This window comes from Dermochelys coriacea, chromosome 14 (genome assembly GCF_009764565.3).
Source record: "Dermochelys coriacea isolate rDerCor1 chromosome 14, rDerCor1.pri.v4, whole genome shotgun sequence".
Classification (NCBI taxonomy): domain Eukaryota; kingdom Metazoa; phylum Chordata; order Testudines; family Dermochelyidae; genus Dermochelys; species Dermochelys coriacea.
In genome coordinates this window covers 23817786-23831045 of record NC_050081.1, presented here as the reverse complement: position 1 = coordinate 23831045, position 13260 = coordinate 23817786, and the positions used below count along the sequence as shown (strand labels likewise).

The following is a 13260-nucleotide window of genomic DNA, read 5'->3' as shown; positions in this document are numbered from 1 at the left end:
GTGTTGCATGAGTTTCAACATCACCTATAATCTGAGACAGGACTTGAATCCCCTTCCTCCAGAAGTGAAAGGTTTGTACCTTTTATAAAGGAGTGCCTCTTATGTTGGAAGATCCTGGAAAAACACAGTGGTCCCCCTATACTGCTACAACAGCTTGGTCTTCAGTATAGTTTTACCTAACTCTTAAGTATGTCCTTGCAACACGACAGAGGCTTGGACATTTACATGGCACTAGTGGATGGTTCTGAAACATGGTTAAAGTAAAATGCTGTCCAGTCACCTACACTGCCAGGGAAACCAGGCTCCAACCAGAGTGTGAGACTACCATGGCAATAACTACACAGGAGAAAAGACTTTGATCTCCCCTACAATCATACTGCTTCTGTTTTAAATACTGCAAATGCTTGTCTTATTTTCAACTGAGTCCTTGGTGCTGATTATATTGGCCATTAGCTTCGACGATGCTTCAGTGCACTACTGCAACCCCCCATTCCCCCACACAGGGCTTTGCTACAATGTACCAGAGGGCTACACACACAGACAACACCATGGGCAGCTTCCTACAACTGTGCAGAAGACGGAAGGGAGTACATGGAAAAAGGGAAGGCAGTATATGGGGGGACACTGCTACCCATAAACCTCTCAAGGAGCTGATCTACAGAGGAAATGCTATTTTGCTGTCACTGAAGTCCATTTTCCTGGCCAGTAAAATACCATGAAGCAAGACACAGTAACAAATAAAGGGCCTGGTCCTGGAAGTTTTGTTGTTGACTTCCACAGATGCAGAACCAGGCCCAAACACACAGTCAAGAACATTCCCTCCATTGGAGGGCAGGGCTGTACATAGATGCACACTGGTACATTACAGCCCTGGTAGGAATGGTGATGAGTATCCTGGTAGTATATATGCCCATATGCTGATCACCTCATGGCTACAGATTTTTGCCCAGTCTACTGACTTCTTTATCATATTCAAGCAAGTGAAGCCCAGCTTATGCATTAGGCTTGTCCTAAACTGAATGGTAAGCATGATCCACAGATGATGATCATATTTTCAGCTGAAAGTATGCCCATGTAACATAATGGCAAAGTATGTATTGCATCCCCTGCTAATGGCTAATCCACTAGAGGAAAACAGCCTCCTACTGCTATCAACTAATGAAATTGTTCCTTTATCTCAAGTGGTAGATGTCTATACTGCAGCACTGAAAGTCCCTGGTTCAATCAGAGGGTGGTTGTTGCCCCTACATACCTGCCTGCACTCCCACTGTGCGTGCCACACCCTATAATGCAGAGACTGGGGCATTGCTTAAATGCTTCTCACCACAGAGGTTCAGTTCTCTTTTAATACATCTCATTCAGTCTGAGTGATGAAACGAGGCTGCTGGGGTTTCCTGCCCTAGCAAGTGTTGCTTCCTACCTTTCCTGCACTAGCACAAGGTATCTTCATCCAGGATCCCAAAGCTGCAGCAAAATGGCGCCGTAAAAAACTCTTTTCAATGGAAATAAAAATTAAACCACAAAATCCTGGTGGGTTAAGTCCTGTCCTGACTAGGTCCTATTCAGGCAAAATTACTCGCCCAACCTTCCTGGCTTTGTACGCAGTCAGCAGTGCACTGCTTCCTGGGAACAGACATGGAGATGGCCTCTCCAGTGCAGTCACTCCAGAGCCAGGAGGTCGGGGGGGAGGCAAGGCCATCATCACCCCGCTCTGTGACTGTGCTGACTTTTGGAAGCTTGTCTGGTTAAGGACTGAGGACACATTGAGAGGGCTTCAGGATTTGGCTCCTTACATTCTGCTCCCTGACTAAGTTGATGTTTTCCCTTTGAATGCCCCATAGAAACCCTCACTTGATCACCTGGCCTGCAGGTATTGCAAGAGGCTCTTTCCATGATGGTAAAGCACTGGGAGCCTAATTGGCATTTACACTGTGGCACCTTTACACCACTCAGCACAAATTTACCCCCACTCTAAACCCCCCCCTTAAATTGAATGGTGTGAAGTGGCCTTAGTGTAACTGAGAATCCACCCTTGGGGGATTAGAACTCACCCTTTGGTAAGTATTTATTTTACAAATTCAGATGTTTCAGCTCAGTGGGTTATTCTAATAATCCCTAGCTGGTATACATCACTTTTCATCAGTAGAGCTCAAAGTGCATTACAAAGGAGGTCAGCATCATTATCTCCATTTTACTGATGGAGCAACTGAGGCATGGAGAGATGACGTGACTTGCCCAAGGGCACCTGGCAGGCCAAAGCCAGGAATAGACCCTCAGTCTTCCGAGTCCAAGATCAGCACTAGGACACTGTCACAACATGTTGAAAACAACTCCTTGAGCCAGATCCTCATCTAGGATAGACCGGCATAGCTCCACCAAAGTCAATGGGGCTACACTGGGGAATCTGGTTTATAGTGGTGGGGCTTGTTTTTAAGTCCACTGTCACTACAGTGAGACGATCACAAAGGAAGGTCGTGGACAGCACTAAAGAATGTGAGAACTTTGGAAGGGGAAATAAATAGGAAGAAATGTAAGTTGATTTGGTGTTCAGGTCTCTAATCATGTTCTAAGACAGCCAAGGCCAACTGCCGGTGTCATGCACTGGGTCCTGCCCCTGTTCGTGACAGACTGACAAAAACATCAAATACACCATTAAAGCTAGCGCTGGCATTAATGATTTAAAGAGACTCAATTGTCAATACTAGATTATTGGCTGAGCTGGTGAGTCTGCTAGCAGATCAAGGAGGAGACAAACATTCTTGGTCTCATATGCAAACATGAAAAGTAATGGAACAAGCCCTATCGCACTGCAGAGAGGCTGGCAACCAGACTGGACTGCGCCAAGTGAGAACAGATGGTTATTTTCTTAATATGAAGAACAGACTGGTCTAGGACAAGCCCGAGGCTACCACATTCATTGCACTGTCACGCTAGGTTGATATTTGAACCCAGGTCTCCTGAGGTAAGAGATTTGGCTGGAGGAGGGCTGGTTTGCAGAAGGCAGAGCTGCACACAAAGCAGCTGTGCACATTACTGGGGAGTGGCTCTGTTAACAAGACCTAGTTCTTCCACAGCCCTTTGCATCAAACAGACCTCAAAGAACCTTTTAGGGGTGGGGGAGGGTAAGTACCACCAGCCCCATTTTATTGGGAGGAACTGGGGGCACAGCAGTGAAATGATTGCACCGAAGTGACACACTCAGCCAATGGCAGAGCTTGGAAGAGAATCCTAATCCCCTCTGATACTCTGTCTAGTCAGCCACACTGCCTTCCAGTGCTTGCAGATGAGTCTTTAGTTATCCTGGCTGCAGTTTTCAAAGTTAGGCTGAAGTTTGCGTGAAACACCCTTCCCTGTTAGCAAGCGCTGCTCTGGCTGGAAAAGGGCAAGTGAGTTCTGCTAACTCACTGGTGCAGTTAACTCATTAACCCACCAGGCTATAAGGGAGATAGGCACAGCCGTCAGGGAAAGGAGCTAGAGTTTAGGACAAACATCTCTCCACCCTTGCCCCTTAAACTTTGACCCAATCTCCACCTCCCCAACTGTGACAGAATGTACCCCTGTGTCCACACCCTACACACTATTGTAATAATCTTTGTACAAAGTAGGCCTGGTCAGGTATCATTTGAAAACTCATAATTTGCTGGTCATTATTGTCCTGATAAAATGCATGCGGCAACATTGCATGTGAAGTTTCAAGATCCCCCGTATGGTATTGTAAACACATGTTCCTAACTGCGTCTGGCAAACAGGCCTGTCTCAAACAAAGGAATGTGTGCTCTGCTTAAACTGCACTTAAGCAGTAAACTTAGGGCTTGTCTACTCTGGCAAGTTTCTGTGCAGGAAAGCAGCTTTTTGTGCTCAAACTGCAGACATGTACACACTGCCAGCCACTTTGTGTGCAGAAACTCCTCAGTTGCAGCGCTGCAAAACACCCACCTGGGCGAGAGTCGTCAGGCTATTTGAAACATGAAAGGGAAGGGAGTCCAGGAGAGCTGGCTGTATTTCAAAGAATCCCTGTTGAGGTTACAGGGACAAACCATCCCGATGAGTCGAAAGAATAGTAAATATGGCAGGCGACCAGCTTGGCTTAATGGTGAAATCCTAGCGGATCTTAAACATAAAAAAGAAGCTTACAAGAAGTGGAAGGTTGGACATATGACCAGGGAAGAGTATAAAAATATTGCTCGGGCATGTAGGAAAGATATCAGGAGGGCCAAATCGCACCTGGAGCTGCAGCTAGCAAGAGATGTCAAGAGTAACAAGAAGGGTTTCTTCAGGTATGTTGGCAACAAGATGAAAGCCAAGGATAGTGTGGGCCCCTTACTGAATGAGGGAGGCAAGCTAGTGACAGAGGATGTGGAAAAAGCTAATGTACTCAATGCTTTTTTTGCCTCTGTTTTCACTAACAAGGTCAGCTCCCAGACTGCTGTGCTGGGCATCACAAAATGGGGAAGAGATGGCCAGCCCTCTGTAGAGATAGAGGTGGTTAGGGACTATTTAGAAAAGCTGGACGTGCACAAGTCCATGGGGCCGGACGAATTGCATCCGAGAGTGCTGAGGGAATTGGCGGCTGTGATTGTAGGCCCTTGGCCATTATCTTTGAAAACTCGTGGCGAACGGGGGAAGTCCCGGATGACTGGAAAAAGGCTAATGTAGTGCCCATCTTTAAAAAAGGGAAGAAGGAGGATCCTGGGAACTACAGGCCGGTCAGCCTCACCTCAGTCCCTGGAAAAATCATGGAGCAGGTCCTCAAAGAATCAATCCTGAAGCACTTAGAGGAGAGGAAAGTGATCAGGAACAGTCAGCATGGATTCACCAAGGGAAGGTCATGCCTGACTAATCTAATCGCCTTTTATGATGAGATTACTGGTTCTGTGGATGAAGGGAAAGCAGTGGATGTATTGTTTCTTGACTTTAGCAAAGCTTTTGACACGGTCTCCCACAGCATTCTTGTCAGCAAGTTAAGGAAGTATGGGCTGGATGAATGCACTATAAGGTGGGTAGAAAGCTGGCTAGATTGTCGGGCTCAACGGGTAGTGATCAATGGCTCCATGTCTAGTTGGCAGCCGGTGTCAAGTGGAGTGCCCCAGGGGTCGGTCCTGGGGCCCGTTTTGTTCAATATCTTCATAAATGATCTGGAGGATGGTGTGGATTGCACTCTCAGCAAATTTGCGGATGATACTAAACTGGGAGGAGTGGTAGATACGCTGGAGGGGAGGGATAGGATACAGAAGGACCTAGACAAATTGGAAGATTGGGCCAAAAGAAATCTAATGAGGTTCAATAAGGATAAGTGCAGGGTCCTGCACTTAGGATGGAAGAATCCAATGCACCGCTACAGACTAGGGACCGAATGGCTCGGCAGCAGTTCTGCGGAAAAGGACCTAGGGGTGACAGTGGACGAGAAGCTGGATATGAGTCAGCAGTGTGCCCTTGTTGCCAAGAAGGCCAATGGCATTTTGGGATGTATAAGTAGGGGCATAGCGAGCAGATCGAGGGACGTGATCGTTCCCCTCTATTCGACACTGGTGAGGCCTCATCTGGAGTACTGTGTCCAGTTTTGGGCCCCACACTACAAGAAGGATGTGGATAAATTGGAAAGAGTACAGCGAAGGGCAACAAAAATGATTAGGGGTCTAGAGCACATGACTTATGAGGAGAGGCTGAGGGAGCTGGGATTGTTTAGTCTGCAGAAGAGAAGAATGAGGGGGGATTTGATAGCTGCTTTCAACTACCTGAAAGGGGGTTTCAAAGAGGATGGCTCTAGACTGTTCTCAATGGTAGCAGATGACAGAACGAGGAGTAATGGTCTCAAGTTGCAATGGGGGAGGTTTAGATTGGATATTAGGAAAAACTTTTTCACTAAGAGGGTGGTGAAACACTGGAATGCGTTACCTAGGGAGGTGGTAGAATCTCCTTCCTTAGAGGTTTTTAAGGTCAGGCTTGACAAAGCCCTGGCTAGGATGATTTAACTGGGACTTGGTCCTGCTTTGAGCAGGGGGTTGGACTAGATGACCTTCTGGGGTCCCTTCCAACCCTGATATTCTATGATTCTATGATTCTATGATTTGCGCAGAGGGTCCAGTGCTCTATTGCCAATGTAGACACCTGCTTGCGTTCTGTGCTGTAATTGGCCTCTGGAGCTGTCCCATAATGCCTCAAATGACCGATGCATCCGATGAAGTGAGCTGTAGCTCACGAAAGCTTATGCTCTAATAAATTTGTTAGTCTCTAAGGTGCCACAAGTACTCCTTTTCTTTCTCCCCACACACACACACTTCACTGAAAAGCAGCTGGTAATGTAGTAGGATGCCCATGGAACAATGGAATTGGGAAAGCTGCTCAGTGCCCTTATTCATGCCAAACCCAAGTGGGATTCAGACCCTAGGCACTCTGCCTATCTCGCCTGGAGGGCCTGCTCTGATCAGCATGCTCTGAGCACACAGGACAGCTGCGGGTGCGCAGGTCAGGAATTTGGGGGGCAGGCTGGGGGTGGGTCTCCTACAATAGCCAGTGGCCAGGGCACTCACCTGGGAGATGGGAGAACTAGATTCAAGTCCCTGCTCCACTGAATAGTTATTTATGCAAAGTGGAACAGCTCCAATAGGAGAGATTGAGAGAGCCCAGCCCGGAATACCCAGCACTCTGGTGGTTTGAGTGCTCCCCTAGAAGAGGGGAGAGCTGGGTTCAGGGTTCAAGTCCTTGCTCCAAACTAGGACTTTGTACCCAGGTCTTCCACCTCCCAGCTGAGTCCCCAAACCACTAGGCTACTGGCTCTGGCCTGCCTTAGTCTAACTCCAGGAGAGGGTTCCTAGCTGTGAATCCCGTAGAGGGAGGCACCTCCCTTCAGCCCAGACGTAGGCACCCAGCTACCTCTGAGGGGCAGGGTTTAGGCCACTCCTCTTTCCTTGGCACTTCACTCCTGGCTAATTTAGCCCCCAGCCCTCTCCGTTTGCCAGCTTCTGTGAATCCCATTCTTAGTGACTGACTCCCCAGGCCTGGGGACCTAACTTGGGGCTATGAATTCCACTGGGCAGCAGGAATCGCACCCTGGATCCCCACTTTCCGTTGGTCCCAGCTGCTTTAGAGTGAAGCCAATGAAAGACACTGAGATGCCATGCCCTGTTTACCAGGTAATCTCTGATTTTAGGAGCAATCGTCGGTGCTGAAATTAACAACAAAAATAGAGACACTAGGAGAAAGACCCATTCTCTGGCTGCCTTTTCCTTCCTTCCTCGCTCACAGACCAACTAGCATAGCAATAACCAGCTCCCACTCACCCTGGCTGTTGTGAAGCGAGGGCTGTCAGCTCTGCTTTGTGTCACAGACATACGTGCAAAGGAAACCTCCTGGGCTGAGTGGAAGAAATGTTTCATTGCCTCTTTGCTTAGGGTGGAGATGAGGGATGCTGCAATGGCAGCCTCGTGCAACAGACTCCATGGGTGCTTTGGGGCTCAAGCACCCATGGTTCCAGCCCCAGGACTGGCGGCTGATCAACAGCTCGGGAGGCAGAGAGGAGAAAGTGGCAGGTGGGCAGGGGATACCTTGAGGGAGGAGCAGGGGTGAGAAGACGCGGAGCACCCACTGGGAAAAATGCAAGTCAGGATCTGTGACCCCTTCCCTCCCTGCCAATACAAGCATGGTCATGTCCTTCATCTGGCACATCCTGCTGGTGACAGGTGCCTGTCAGGCACCTTCAGCACTTTGTTTAATGATCTGTCCACAGGGTGTAGAACAAATCCCATGTCAAGTGGCTTTCAGGCAGCCAAAGAAACAGCAGCTCCTCTGATCCTGCCTGAAGCACTCAACTAGAGACTAGTGTGAGCTGTAAAGTGGCTATGGGGTGCACTGGGTAACATGATTCGTATGGCTGATAGATCGCACCATTAACGGGGCACTCATGAGCTGAGTGGCAGTTGTTTGCAATGAGGATTCTGAGTTCACCTCTTAGTCCAGTCAAATTGCAGGGCAATTTTCAAACACAGAGGGAGGGATGTGATGTCCAGATCCCACATAAAGATGCTGATACTATCAGTGGCACTTACATGCCCAGGTGCCCACTGGAACACCCCAGGGAGGGATCCGGGCCATCGTGTCAGCTCCAAGTCATGTGGGGTTAGTTCATTACTTGGGAATGTGTCTGAACAAGCGCTTGGTGCTCAGCTGGGACTGCCTAGCCGCCTGCGGAAGTCCAGCTGCTGGTGCTGCTTTGGAATCTCCTAGTGGAACTGGTACAAATGTGTGACACAGTGTGAACACAGGACGCAGCATGGAGTTTTGAGCTATCCCATAAAATAGGGGAAGCCCGTGTTCAAACACGGGCTGCTGCATTATATACCTAAATGTCTGCACCCCTAGAACTCTGCCTCACACAGGGACATAAGAAAGTCACCATGAAATGCATTGACCTTCCTCTCATTCATAGCCACGTACCATTCATAGTTGTTACTTCAGTGATTCCTGAATGAACATAAGGTTATTTTCTACTGGATCTAGGGCCCAATGCTGCAATCTTCCACCAGCAGGATGAGCCAGTCTGTTAGAATTTGGATAGTGAGTAACTCAGACTTATTTACATCCCTGAGATAGCAGAGAAACCACACAGGAGATGCCACTGTTTCTTGGGGAGTTAATTCAAGTTTTAAAACCCACCGAGGAAGGGAGTATGTTTACTGGTTAGAGCAGAGGACTTGGATCTAGGACTCACTTGAGTTCTATTTCTGACTGTCATTGACATGCAGGTGACGTGGGGTAAATCACATCACCTCTCTGTGACTCAATTTCCCCATCTGTAAAATAGGGAGAATTATACCTATCCTACAGAAGAGTGTAGGATGGCATAACTAGATTGATCATTTGTAATGATATAGTTTGTAGAGTGCTTTGAGATCCTTGGATCAAATGTGCTGCAGAAAAGCAAAGCAAATGAAAGTAAAGTGAAACTACAGTGAAATAACCAGCTTTGACACAAGCCATCAAAACCTTAGTAGTTCAGACTGAGGGGCTGGTATCCTTCCATGACTCCAAATTGTGCTTACTCAGTTCCTGTGCTTGGGGTAGAGATGGAGTTAAGGTGGGTGGGTTAAAGTGGCTTCAAACCATTTTTGTGCTCCCCATATTCTGGGGCCATGCAAGGCCATGCTCAGCCTTTGGTATAAGTTAGAACACCCTAAAGGCTGCTCTAACATATAGTTTATTTTCCATGGTCCTCTATGAGTGGGAAATAAATGCAGGGCAGCACAAACTAACTACAACCCCTCCCTAACCCTGCTCACTGCCTCCCACTTCCCACCTCCAATACCCATTCTGTGTGAGTGGTGGGGAGCAGGGCTGACACAGAGCCCATATGCCAGCTCTAGAGTAGCTGGGGAAGCCTTTTTCTTATGCAACTGTTTCTGTAAGGCCCCCTGTAAGGCCCCTGTACACTGCTCAGATCAACTGGGACCTGCAGTTTGTATAGGCCACACCTCCCTATTAAAGATGTGGGCAGCTCCAGAACTATGTGCATTGCAGTTCAGCTGTCTCAATCATGGAGTGACTCAGGATTTTGTTCTAACAAAGACTGTTGAGTCCAGCAGTGAAATCAGTCCCAGGGAAAATCCCCTTCCTTGGCTTGTGGCTGCAAAGGCTGCAGCAGTCACTGTGCTGAATCAGGGAGGAAAAGGCAATGGCGCAGGTGGGGATCAGGCAGTGATGCTAATCAAGCCTTTCATGTGCAGTGTTTCCCCTTTGTCTTGATTTGATCAGAGAGGATTCCCCAAGGAGGCCCTGGGTAGGGGAAGCATAGGAGAATTTTAGGAAGAGGCTTTACAGTGATGCTACAGTTCAGTGCAGAAACAGGTATGTCCAAGACATGTGGCTATATGAAAGCAACATGTAGACAGACACGGATATCTGGGAGTGCCTCTTTCTTGGCGGACCACTAATGTGCTGTGCTAGATTCAGGTTCCCGTCCCAAGCCCCAGTTCATGCTCCCCAAATGACAGCAGCCAGGATCACTGTGGACATGCCAACAGGGTGGGGGCATTTTGTCCCTCATCACCGGCCAGTTCAGAATATCTTTCTGCATCCCAGGGGGCCACATGGAAAGCTCCCTCCTCTGGGGAAGGACTTGAAGAAAGGGGAAATTATACTCTGAAGCACTGAGGAGACCAGTGGAGGCGGGAGAAGGGGGAAATACCAAATATACTTACCTACCCTTTTACATGTCCCCATGACCCTTTGCTGCAGTAAAGGTCCATGCACCCCAGTAAGGGGTTAAGTCCTGTCTACATGAGAAAATTATACCGAAATAACATGAATTGGCCTTTAAACTGACAGTGTTAACCCAAAGGCTGCATGCACACTCTTATTTTGGTGTAAGAATGGCTTATATTGGTTTAATTAAACTTGTTCCAAATCAACTTAAGCTAAATAGAATCCCGTTGCAGCAAAATAGGTAGAGTTTGTGGAAATTTTTTCAGTCTGAAAATGCAGTTTGTTAAAATCAAAACATTTTGCAAGAACCTGTCAAATTTCATTGAAATTTTCAAAGGGAACACTTTTGACTTTCTTGTTTTGTTTCAGTGATGTCAACCATGTCATTCTGATAAAGTGAAAACGGTTTGTTTCAGCATTTATTACAGTAAAACATTTGGTTTAATATTAAATTTCATACCCCGCATAATCTATTAGATTTAATGTTTCAATACAACATAAAAGTCTAAATTCAGTGTTCTGACATTACTGAAACAAAACATTTCAATGAAACCAAATGGAAATTTTGGGATTTTTTTCATTCCATAGGAAATGTCAAGATTTTGGCTTTTTGTTCCAATTTGGAATTATATTTTTTAAATTTCAGAATTTCCCATGCAATGGAAATTCTGCCTTCTGACAAGCTCGAGAAATAAGCATGTTTCCTCAGCCTTTTGCACAGCTTTAACTATATTGGTTTAAATTCCCAACTCATGCTTTAGCAATGCAACTTTCTTGTGTAGTTAAGATCCTGTCATGTGAGTCATGGTTCTGAAGTGAAGGGAAGGCTCATCTCTGCTGTTAGCCAAGTCACATCTCAGCTTCCTGCTGTTGTATCGCTGATACAGGCAGTTTAAATTCCCCCTTTAGTGCTCAGACAGCAAGCGATTGCATGAGTTATAGTTGCAAATAAAGTTGCGGGGAATCTCAGCAAATCTTCCAATGATCTTGGGCTGGGTAATGGCTTCATTGTCATTTCAGGTTCTGAAACAAATACTTCTCGTTGCTCTAGTCACAGCCTGCTGGGTTCAGTTGGATCCTTGAGTATCAAGGCCTTGGGGCCCTCAGCAGAAGCAGCCTTAGCATTTTGAGAGTTGGCCAGAAAAATTGTGTTGTTTACCATCCTTCACTTCCACCAGTCAAAACCGATTCCTGGCCACCTTGATCACACTGCTCTGCACAGGCCTGGTGTCAGGATTCTGAGCCTGGTCACCCCAAATTTAGCTGATTCCATTTACATATGAACTGTGTGTGTGAATCTTTCATTCCCCCCACCAGCCTCCTGCTGCAGAAATAGAGCCCAGCTGCTTATTCCTTTCAGTCCTAGTGACTGGTCTACATTGCTTTGTGTCGATGACACGCTGAAGAATCTTCACAAGAGGAAGGGCTACAAACTTATGTAAGCAGAGTCTGAATGAGCTCTCCCCCTGACATCTAGTGATGAGCTGTGAAAAAAGACTTCAGGAGCTGATCTCGTTTGCATGGGCACTCCCACCCTGCCTAGGTGCTCAGCATGATGGGATTGCTTGCCCAAATGATCAGTTGTGGTTGGTGTTGGATCCCTAGTCTCCTTGTTATTGGGGCAGGAGTAATAAAGTGTTGTTATCCTTGTTGTGTGAACCAAGGACTGCAGAACTCTACCTGCCATACCCCGATGGAGGGACTCACCCTCAACTTAAGTGCTGTCGTTAGGCAGGGGACATGGGTTCCAAAGCCCAATAAGTTGAGAGGGATAGTTGTGCTTGGTGGTGTGGGCTTTGTTTAAGGGTTGTAGGCACCATTTGTCTCTTTCTACAGTAAAATAAAAAAGCTAATTTAGTCTGAGTTGAGAGTCTTGTTACGTATTGCAGAGCTGAAATCTCTGATATCTAGGTCTAAGTATTAGACCTACTTTGGGACTGTGTCTCTATTGCAAGAAACTGCCCCAGTATGCACCAGCAGTGAGGCTCCCCCACTAACAGCTGAAATCACTGAGAGCTGTTTTAAGTGGGGGGGCCCTGAAGACATCCTGGTGAGTGGCCAGCTGGTGGAGAGGCACGGCCAGCAAGGCGGTTGGTGGAGAGGGCCAGAGCAAAGCCCCACAGAGAGGTATGGCAATCGGCCATTGGGGTGACAAGTGAGTGCCTGAGCAGCAGAGCATGTATTGTGCCTCCTTACCCTCTGTTCTATCCAGGGTGGGAGGTGAACTCTGCAGATGAACCTCTGAACTCTGGGGCTGCACTGGCCAAGGACAGCAACTGTGAGTGGGGTGCAGAGAAGGGACAGGCACATTAAAGGAACTTTTGGGTTGCTGGACTTAAGACCCTAAGGAGAAAAGGACACTGCCCAACTTACTTGGGGATGAATCTTTTGTTCATGGTTTATGTTTATGAATCCTAGTTGTGTTGTTTCCCCAAATTAATGCTAAAAGAAAAGGAGGACTTGTGGCATCTTAGAGACTAAAACATTTATTTGAGCATAAGCTTTCGTGAGCTACAGCTCACTTCATCGGATGCATTCAGTGGAAAATACAGTGGGGAGATTTATATACAGAGAGAACATGAAACAATGGGTGTTACCATACACACTGTAACGAGAGTGATCAGGTAAGGTAAGCTATTACCAGCAGGAGAGCAGGGGGGAAAAAACCTTTTGTAGTGATAATCAAGGTGGGCTATTACCAGCAGTTGACAAGAACATCTGAGGAACAGGTGGGGGGGGGGATAAACATGGGAAAATAGTTTTACTTTGTGCAATGACCCATCCACTCCCAGTCTTTATTCAAGCCTAAGTTAATTGTATCCAGTTTGCAAATTAATTCCAATTCAGCAGTCTCTCATTGGAGCAAATTAATGCTGTTTTACTTCCCTCCTTTTATTAAAAGGTTTTGCTTCACACAGACTCTGTGCTTACAAGAGGGGAAGTATTGCCTCTTAGAGGCACCCAGGGGGTGTATGTAATTGTCCCAGGTCACTAGGTGGGGGCTTGAGTTGGTTTTGTGTTGTATTGTTGAAAAGGAGCCCCTAGATACTGAACCGGCCCTTG

General features: G+C 47.1%; 1 protein-coding gene across 2 annotated transcripts in view; it reads right to left on the bottom strand.

The window, feature by feature from the left end:
• The window catches only part of LOC119843244 (bMERB domain-containing protein 1-like), a 68621-nt gene that overhangs the window by 31553 nt on the left and 23808 nt on the right, over positions 1–13260 (bottom strand). The gene's annotated exons all lie outside the window — the stretch shown is intronic.